The 10,197-nt window shown below is 37.8% G+C and overlaps 1 protein-coding gene across 8 annotated transcripts in view; it reads right to left on the bottom strand.

The window, feature by feature from the left end:
- The window catches only part of Nmbr (neuromedin B receptor), a 63,491-nt gene that overhangs the window by 19,843 nt on the left and 33,451 nt on the right, over positions 1-10,197 (bottom strand). The window contains exon 1 of one of the 8 annotated variants that reach the window (XM_031380476.1): positions 5,550-5,660. The exons of the other annotated variants lie outside the window; for them this stretch is intronic. The gene's annotated coding sequence lies outside the window, so the exon portion shown is untranslated. Of the gene's footprint in view, positions 1-5,549; positions 5,661-10,197 lie in introns of those variants that run through there. 8 annotated transcript variants of the gene reach the window in all.

Below are 10,197 nucleotides of genomic sequence, written 5' to 3'. Positions count from 1 at the left end.
CCTTCTTCTTCTTCTTCTTCTTCTTCTTCTTCTTCTTCTTCTTCTTCTTCTTCTTCTTCATCTTGCTCTCCTCCTCCTCCTCCTTCTTCTTTTTCATGGTAATGAGGCAGGTTTACAACTGATAAAATAAAGGACTTGATTTTCAGCCATTGATGAGTTATCTATCTCCACCTCCTCATCAAAGCTCTGGGAACATCATGGAAGAGAGGATAAAAGAATTTAAGAGCTGGAGGACAGGGAGAAGAGCTGTCAAATGTTGTCACCTCTGCATGAGTATTGGCTGAAAGATTTCCTTGGGAGAAATAAAATACATGTCTACACATAAAGAGAACCCAAGACAAACAAAAGTAACAATTTGCTTGAAAATCCAAGTTGAGGAAGCAATGAGGTTGGCTTGAGGTTGTTATCAGGAGCTTGAGTAAATGGAGACCTGCAGAAGCAGGGATTACACACCAACACTGGTGATGACTCATAAAAGTTGCACCCCTGGAGCTCACTGCATAATTTACAAGGTGCTTTACAGATCCAAGAGACCTCATCTCAGTAAAGTTGGCAGGTCAGTCTCCTTCTAACCCAACCCCACCAGACCCTACTCACAGCTGTTAACTGCTTTTATATAATGCTGACTTTTATGTTATATTTGTTATTTTATATGTATTTATATTATAGTATACAGTATTTATATATAATAGATTACTTATATATTATTACCTTTATATAAAATGTTAATTTATATAATCCTATTTAGCGAATGTGACCATGGGTAAGTTGTTCATGCCCTAGTGGATTGTCCCATGTCCATTTGCATATGATCATCACTAAACTGATTTAGGGGGGGCAGGGTTAGTAGAACTCTCAGTACCTCTCCAGCACCATGTCTGCCTGCATGTCCCCATGCTTCCCACCATGCTGATAATGGACTAAACCTCTGAAACTGTAAGCAAGCTCCAATTAAATGCTTGTTTTTGTAAGACTTTCTGTGGTCATGGTGTCTCTTCACAGCAATAGAACAATGACTAAGACAGAGGCTATTCCTCATGATGATAATCTTTTTTAAAGTACATTAGTTGATAGGAAGATAGGATGTTGAGTACTGTGGAAAGTTGGCTGAACACAGTGAGGTGTATATAAATCAGATGCAAACATCTTACATACATGTAGGACATGTTCAAATGATAAGTCAGCATATAGTCCTTGAACAGAGGGACAGGATTACTAACTCACAGTCAAAACTTCTCACCCAGAAATATCTAAGAGAAATACAGGTACAAAAATGGAGAAGAGACTGAAGGAAAGGTTGTCCAGTGACCAGCACAACTTGGGATCCATCTCATTGTAGGTATGTAGTGATTATTCCTGGTTGTCAACTTGACTATATCTGAAATGAACTACAATCCAGAATTAGAAGGCTCACTTGGCCCTAATCTGGAGGCTGAGAGATACAAGTTTCCGACCTGAATCTTGGCATGGAGATCTTGAGGTATAGTGGCTATGAATCCCAGAGGATTAAGATAGAAAGATCTATGAGTTCAAGATCATCTGGGATTAAAGGTGTGGTGGCATAGTGGCTATGAATCCTAGAAGATTAAGACTGGAAGATCTACGAGTTCAAGCAGGGTCATCTGGGGTTAAAGGTGTGGGCCACACCTTTTGCTGGAGACCTATAAAAGGACATTGGAAGAAGGAAAGCTCACTCTGCTTCACCTGCTTGCCTTGTGGGACTGAGCAACTGCTGGATCCTCGGACTTCCATTCACAGCTGCTGCCGACCATTGTTGGGAGTTGATTGTTGGGAGTTGGACTACAGACTGTAAGTCATCAATAAATTCCTTTACTACATAGAGACTACCATAAGTTCTATAACTCTAGAGAACCCTGACTAATACAAGGTACCAAGGCCTGACACTACTATGCTATGATATGCTTATAGATGAGATCCTGGCATGGCTATCCTCTAAGAGGCCCTACCAGCAACTGACTGAGACAGAAGCAGGTAAGTACACCCAACAATTGGACTGCAGTCAGGGATCCCTATGGTTTAATTAGGGGAGGTACTGAAGAAGCTGATGTGAGGGTGACCCCATAGGAAGACCAGCATTCTAAACTAACACAGACCCCAGGGAGCTCTCAGAGACTGAGCCACCAACCAGTAGTATACATGGGCTGGCCTGAGGCCCCTGGCACATATATAGCAGAGGTCTGCCTGGTCAGGCTTTAGTGGGAGAAGATGTGCTTAATCTTGGAGAGACTTGAGGCCTCCAGGGAAGGGAGAAGTCTAGTATGGGGAGCACCCTCTCGGAGGCAGGGAGGAAGATGAATGGGATGAGGAACTGTGGGAGAGATGACCGAGAAATGGGGGGTGGGAAAGGAAGCAATGACTGAATGACTGAAATGCAAATTTAAAAAAATTGAAAAGAAAAAAAGATAAAAGAAGATAAATAGGTAAAAATGATTCATGTAAAGATTTACATCATATCTTTTTAAGGTATAGCAAATTAAAATAACAATGATTTACTCTCCATGTACATATTTGTATGTATATATATATATATATATATATATATACATATATATGAATGACTATAACTCAAAAGGCTGTTAGCGCTAAACACTAGTGAGAATTTTTGACAACATGATCCCTCATTCAAGGATACAAAATATATAATGCAAAAATATAGAACACAGCTTGGCAGTTTCTTGCAAAACTGAATAAATTCTTAGCATATGATCTAAATAATGGCTTTGATGTTTATCCACAGGAATTCCAAATATGTGTTCTGTGGATTCTGCTTGACTGACTGCTGCCATCTTGACCTGTAGCTGCTATGGGTGCCCCAGAATAACCTAGTTATTCCTGAATAGTTTTCCAACAAACCATATAAGCAGACAGACTTTTAGAGCAGGATATTGAGCATTACAACCCAGACTGCTGATACAGAGGGATGCCTCTTGTTATTAGCTTACAACATACTAAGCACCTACACTCAAGCTGCAACATTACTTTTGCTCTAATACAAAAATATGTGCCTCCTTCTTATCCAGAATGTGGGAACTCAACTGGCCTTATTATACATTATTATACATAAGACTATACTCCCACCAAGTAGTATTTCAATAAATTATATTCTGTGCAGTCCAAGTTCAACCTGACTCTTGCTTCAGGTTTACCACATTGTTATGTCAGGCCTTTTAAACTAAAATGAATATATCCCCAAAATATATCTGTCTTAGCGAGGGCTCCCATTGCTGTGAAGAGATATCATGACCAAGGCAACTCTTCTAAAGGAAAGCATTTAATCTGGGCTGGCTTACAGGTTCAGAGGTTCAGTCCTTTATCATCATGGCAGGAAGCATATCAGTATGTAGGCAGACATTGCACTGGAAGAATCAAGAGTTCTACATGTTGATCTGAATGCAGCCACAAGGAGAGCTTCTCTTCTGTAGGAAGCCAGAAAGAGGCTCTTTTCCATACTAGGTGGAGCTTGAGCATAGAGACCCCAAAGCCCACCCCTACAATGACATACTTCCTCTAACAACACTTCCTAATAATATAACTTCCCATGAACCAACCATATTCAAACTACTATAATATTCACATACACACACATACACACACACACACACACACACACACACTTACACACACACACACACACAAAATAAAAACTTGCACTTGGATGCATACACAGGACTTACTATTGTCAAATTTTGGAAACAATCAAGATGTCTTTCTGCAAGTCAATGGGACAAAAGCAAACTGTGATGGACCAAACTATGGATTGTATTCAATGCTAAAAACAAACAAACAAACAAACAAAACTCTAAACTGTTAAAAGATTCAGAGACAACAGAAGATATATATAACTAGGTGAACAAAGGCAACCTGAAAAGGATGCACACCATATTATTCTAAGCATAGGGAGTTCTTCAAAGGGCAAAACTAGAAGCAATAAAGATACTAGTGGCTGCCAGTTTAGGGGTGAGGTGAAATCAGAGGAATTTAAGGTAGTAAAAATACTCTGTACAATACCATAATGATAAACATGTCTAACACATATAACACACACCACTAGGAATGACTTCTAATGTAAAGTATAATCTCTGTGTGGTTTGTAGTATTTCAACATAGGTTCATTGTTACACAAATACCACTCTTGTTGAAAACGCTTATAAGTTATATTAATACATATAGTATGTTAATATGTTGGGGGAGGAATATCTCTGTGGGATCAGTATATCTTTTAAGTTGTGCCTTGTCAATACTCTCTGAATATATTAGTCAGAATTGCTATGAAAACAAAATATCATATGCTGGATTATTTCACTATATTCTCAGAGACTGACAAGCTTCCTTGGGACTCTTTAATAAGGGCACTACTGCCTCTTCTTCAGTGGTCTAGTCACTATCTAAGGTCCTACCTAGACTATTTGATATTGATACTCATTAAGTTTCCACATGTGAATTTTAGAAGAATATAAAACATTCAGACAATAACACAAAATATTTTTTCCTTTTAAAAGACAATGTGGAGGTAACTGAAGCCCGCAGACCCATGGGGATCACATACAAACTTCTAGTACTCGAGATAACATCTATCATCTAGGTGGTATATAGAAACTCTCTAATAAACAGATAATAGTACAGTGAAGGTTATCTACTGTCAAATGATTTTGACTTGAGAAACCCATTCCTTGTGTGTAACTGCGTCTGAACTTCAAGAAATCACCACACAATGGATAAAACATATATATTAGAGCAAAGAAAAATTCTACTACTAGACTGAAGACAATCTTAAGGTAAACAGTAACTGGTGTAGGGAGATTATCCATAATGGGATTTACCTCAATGAAGAGATACATTCAGAGGAAGAGCAGGTCTTGGAGAATAAGATATCCCACAGTTATACCATTCTAAAGAAAGGGGTGGGAGAAGGGTGGCAAGCTTCTAGGTCTGATAACTGTTTTTTTTTCTTCCTTTCCCTGATGGTAAAAAGTGTTCAGATGAAGATGTAGCTCATCAGTACAGTACTTGCCTAGTAGTGTGCATAGTGCCTTATGTTCAACCTTCAGTCCTTAGGAGAGAAGGAAAATATACAACAAGTGTTAACACTAAGAGAATTACTAAAAGAATTAGAAGAAGGAAATCCCTCAGATGAATGGTTAGAAGTAGATGCAGAAGCAGCCTTCTCTGAGAACACACCTAGAATAATGCTAGAGGGAGATCCATAGACCTATCATCCCCAGAGAAAAACAGAACTGGAGAGCATTAGTAATATACATAATTATTAGTAACCTTAGACATTGTCAATAGTACAAAAAAATGAAAAGATTGCCCAAATGCATGAAAAATACAAATAAAATCATAATAAGCCTGAGGCATTTGTGAATCAACACATCACCTCTAGTCCTCACAAGTCCCAATCAGTGTGGCATCTTTTTCCTGTATTTGAACAACCACAAACAGGAGACTCCATCTTTCCCTGCTCCCAGCAATGCTACAGTTTCCTCCCAGGGTGATCAGGGTACCACTGGTTGTCAGTCTCAACATACCTGAGCTCTACTCCAGCCAAGAGCAGCAGAGTAGTCCAGAGCAATCTTACTCCATGATCTACCACCAGTGATCAGAAGTTATACCCTCGGTGTAGCAGTCCATAAATACTGGGGCTCTGCTTGCCTTCACTCCAGCTCTCTTGAAAAGTGAGGGGCAAGGCAAAAAAAATTACACTACCACACTTGCCCATTGCTCTGCCTGTAAAGCAGTGCCATTACTCAAACAAAATAAGCCATTACCCTGCTTTTAGAGCAGCAAAAGTTTTTGCTAAGTTGGGGTGTTGAAAATGACTAAACAAACAAACAAACAAAAGCTTTACTCAAGGAAACTAACACTGGAATAAAAAACGGGAAAATTCAAGATGAAGGACATGCTTCAAATCAATAAAGATTATGATGCCCTGTAGCTTCTAAGAGTAATAAGCTAAATCATAAATCAGAAACCGGACAGAGCAAAGCTCAAATGCTGACCTCAGAGTCTACCCTATGCAAAGGGTTCAGAATTTAATTAAATCACATTGTGAAACATTTAATGCCCCCAGGGTGTTATTAAAAACAATAGAGCATCAGTCAGCAATTAGTTGAAGCTAACAGCTGGGTATGATGTTTACTGAGGCAGATAGATTAATAAAGAGTTCAAGGAGGGGCTGGAGAGATGGCTTGGTGCTTCAGAGTGCTGACTGCTCTTTCTTAAGACCAGAGTTTGGTTTCTAGCTCTCCAAAGCACCTGTTACCCCATTACAGGGGATCTCATGCCTCTAGCCTCTGAAAACACCTGCACATACATGAAGATATAGACACACATACTTATGACTTTAAATAGAAATAGATAAATGTTTAAAGATTCAGGGACAAAGACTATCAAAACAATGCTGCTCAGACTCCTGCATACTAGAGTGACTGTTCACTAACACAGCTTCCATTTATGAGAAGTGACATTAGTGGCTGCACACTGTGAAGAGCTGGAACATCACTCCCATAGTTCAACCTAGTTAACAAATATAGGGCTGAAGAGATGGCTCAGAGGTTAAGAGCACTGACTGCTCTTCCAGAGGTCCTGAGTTCAATTCCCAGCAACCACATGGTGGCTCACAACCATCTGTAATGAGATCTGATGCCCTCTTCTGGTGTGTCTGAAGACAGCAACAGTGTACTCACATACATAAAACAAATATAAATAAGCCAATAGGCTTGGTGGCCTGCAGGACAGAGAGTAGATACAATGGATCACCTAAACTGTAAAGTTTCCAATGAAAAGAAACAAAATATAGATATGGGAAAGAGCAGACAAGAGAGAGTGAAACATCAACTGTAACATATGAAACATTCAAGTTAATTACTTCATAATGATTTTTCTATACTACTTGAATATAATTATTAAAATGTTCAAGTAACTAAACAAGCCTTGGTTTAAAAAAAGAAAAAAGGTATAGGATGTTCATTAAGTATAGCATATTTAAAAAAAGGTAATACTTTCTAAAAGAGTACCAAGTAACTTCTGTTCCCAGCACTAGGTTTGAACTGGCAAGAAGCCAGTCAAACTGAAGATAGCCTGTAGTGAGTGTATAACCTGGAGACAAGAGACAGAAAAAATGAAAGTGAACAGACTTGGAAAAATTGTTGCATGTCATTAAGTGTGCAATATAAACAATATCATAATAGCAGACAAATAAAAAGAGGCATAAAATAGTGAAACAAAGTTCTCAAACTTCATGAAACACATTTAAGACACATTTATAAAAGCTCCCATAATCTCCCAATTGGATGGCACAAAAATATCTATACACAGGCATTTTCAAGGATATGAAAATATTCAAAGATAAAATAGTGAAAGCATCAAAGAAAAATGGCTTGTCAAGTAAAACAGAACATCTGTAGAATAACAGCTCATTTTCTTCTTTTGAAAGAATAGAGGTATATCTATGCTCCAATAAGCCATCATATTCAAATTAATGAAGGAAAACCTGCCAGACAAGAATCTTATAGTCAGCCAAGCTAGCCTTTAAAGATGAAGGCAAATACATGCACAGACAAAACAAACAAATAAACAAACAAAAAACAGTACTTTATGGTAGCAGCATTTAAAAGAAACACTAAGGACATTTCTGTAGTCGTCTCTGCTGCAAAAAGCGTACTTGTTAAGGCATGAGAGCTACACTTATCTTTAACCATAGGGATCATTTTGTTGTAATGTACCTAGGAATTATACTGGTTTAAGGGAGTGACAGTAGTACGTTCTCTCTGGAGTACCTAAATTTGGCAGCCACAGGTAGTTGAATTGTTTTAGAGGACCAGGCAGGGAATCCCAGAGAAGAGGGAACAGAGAGATTGTAAGAGACAAAGGACCAGGACATCTGCTCCAGTATAGTAGGAAAGCCACACCCATAAAATAATGACAATATGGTCACCTGAAAAAAAGAGCTGCACATGAATCCACCAGTTGCCATCCTGATATAGAAGTGATGTATCAAAAGGCCCCATGCACATGAGAAGCAATAAGCAATTAATGGATTCTTCCCCAAGGAACAAGTCCACGGATAGAATAGTCAATCCCAATTGTGATAGAAATTCTCAAAACAAAATGAAGTGTAAAAAGGAAACATATGTCCTAAACAATGCATTCTCATTCTAGATTTTATTTACATTTCCTTCAATATTAATAGGTCATTTTATTGTCATTGTTGGTATTTTTATGTTTATCATATAATTATACACATATATAATTATATAACAACTTTTGTGGAACAAATACATTGAATATGAAAAAAAGCTAAGGAAAATTCCTCAGTTGGTAAGCAACTGACAACCATCCAAACTCTCATGAATTAATATAACAAACTGTAATTATGCAGTTGCTCTTACTCCTTCCAGTTTCATTTAGACAGTTTATAAAACATAAAAATTATAACAATGTATTATTAGGCTAGTGACATATGTAAATGAAATGTCTTTGATAATACTATCACCAAAAAATGGGGCAGTGTCTACATAAGACTGTCAACCTGAACTTGACTGTTGGGACTCAGAAGATAGAACAGGGTTGTTCTCTGACACACATAGTGTATGCCACAGCATGCACATACACACACACACACACACAACGTAACTTTAAAATGGAAATTAAACCGTAAATAAAGTTGTAACATGAAATTGTTTAGATAAATCTGAAGTGGATCTGACAGCACGCATATAATACTTTATAAAGTAAACACTAAACACTAAGAACATAAAACAAAAACTCACAAAATTAAAATTAAAGAAATTGAAAACTTAACACAGAAAATAGACTAGTTTCTCATAACCTGGGAAGTTATGTAGAAATGGGACATTTCCCGCTAAAAATGATGTCCATTGTGGCAGGCAAGAATCCACTAGAAATTTAAGATTCTTAGCCTATGTTAGAAATTTAGTTAGAAATTTGGAGTTTTGGTGAGCAGAGTGGAGTCAAATCACATAAACCTTGACAAAGAAAGAAGGCTCTGAGGTCCCCTGCTATGAAAAGAGACAAGATGGCTGCTCTGAGTCAGAGAGCTGGAGAATGGAAGCTGCCTACTTCTTAGGGCAGATATTGATTGAACTGTGAATTCATAAACTTGGGATCATTTGATTTTAGGATAAATTTATATACAGATTTTGTCTGAATCACATGGAAAATTTTGCCCGTGGTTCAGAACTAGAACAGGGAAAATTTACTGACTCCTAAGTAGAGAGAAGTGGTAATTGCTTACCATGAACAGGTATTGATAGATGTCTGTGGCTCCAGGTAGAGAGCATAACAGATAGATGGTATAAAAGATATTAATAATAAAAGACTGTGGCTCCAGGTATAGAGCTGTGGCTCCAAGTGCTGGAGAGCATAGATGGTATATTAAAGTCTGAAGGAAACTCTTATTCTTTGTTCATGAGATCCATAGGAATTTTGGGTTTATTTCCTGGCATGACATTTAAAAAAAAAAGCCTAAAATAGGCTCACACAATATTTTAGTTTACTTCATTTGTTTTAGATGTTTTTAATTTTCAAAATGTGTGTGATTTTAAGTTTTCTGGTTATATTATTCCTCTGGGAGAGACATCAAGCTAAAGGTTTTTCTGGTTACTGTCCCAAGGATATACTGATTTGGGAGAAATGTTTTGTCTTTGCATTTTTAGAAAAGGTGATTAGTGTCTACACTCCTTCTAGAGTTATATGGATCATCTATGACAGAGGAAGGCCACCTGAAAATAGATTAGGTGAATCAAACAAACAAACAAACAAACAAACAAAAGTCTTTGTGCTATCCTCCACATGGCACAAATGAAGATATGACTGGAGCAGCATTTCATCCTAACCAGTCTGAACACCCCACACAGACTAATACAATCCATACAGATATCTTGATGATATTAAAATTTTGTTTTGAGATTTGTATATTACAGAATATAGGGGCCTTGGTGAGTCTCATTGTCAGGCATGCTGAACTGACCTGCTTGAACTCCTGATCTCTTGGGCTTTCAGCCGGATCCACTCTGGACACAAACATCAGAGACTAAGACAATTGTTGTGGCATTCTTTAGGCCAAACAACTGTCCCATTTTCCCTACCCTCCTCCCCCACACTTCAAAGATATCTCAACGCCCATATTTAGCTACAAGTAGTTATAAAGAGTCA

This window comes from Mastomys coucha, unplaced genomic scaffold (assembly GCF_008632895.1).
Source record: "Mastomys coucha isolate ucsf_1 unplaced genomic scaffold, UCSF_Mcou_1 pScaffold2, whole genome shotgun sequence".
Lineage (NCBI taxonomy): Eukaryota > Metazoa > Chordata > Mammalia > Rodentia > Muridae > Mastomys > Mastomys coucha.
Note: the sequence above shows the minus strand (reverse complement) of the source record. Positions and strands in the feature narration are given on the sequence as shown.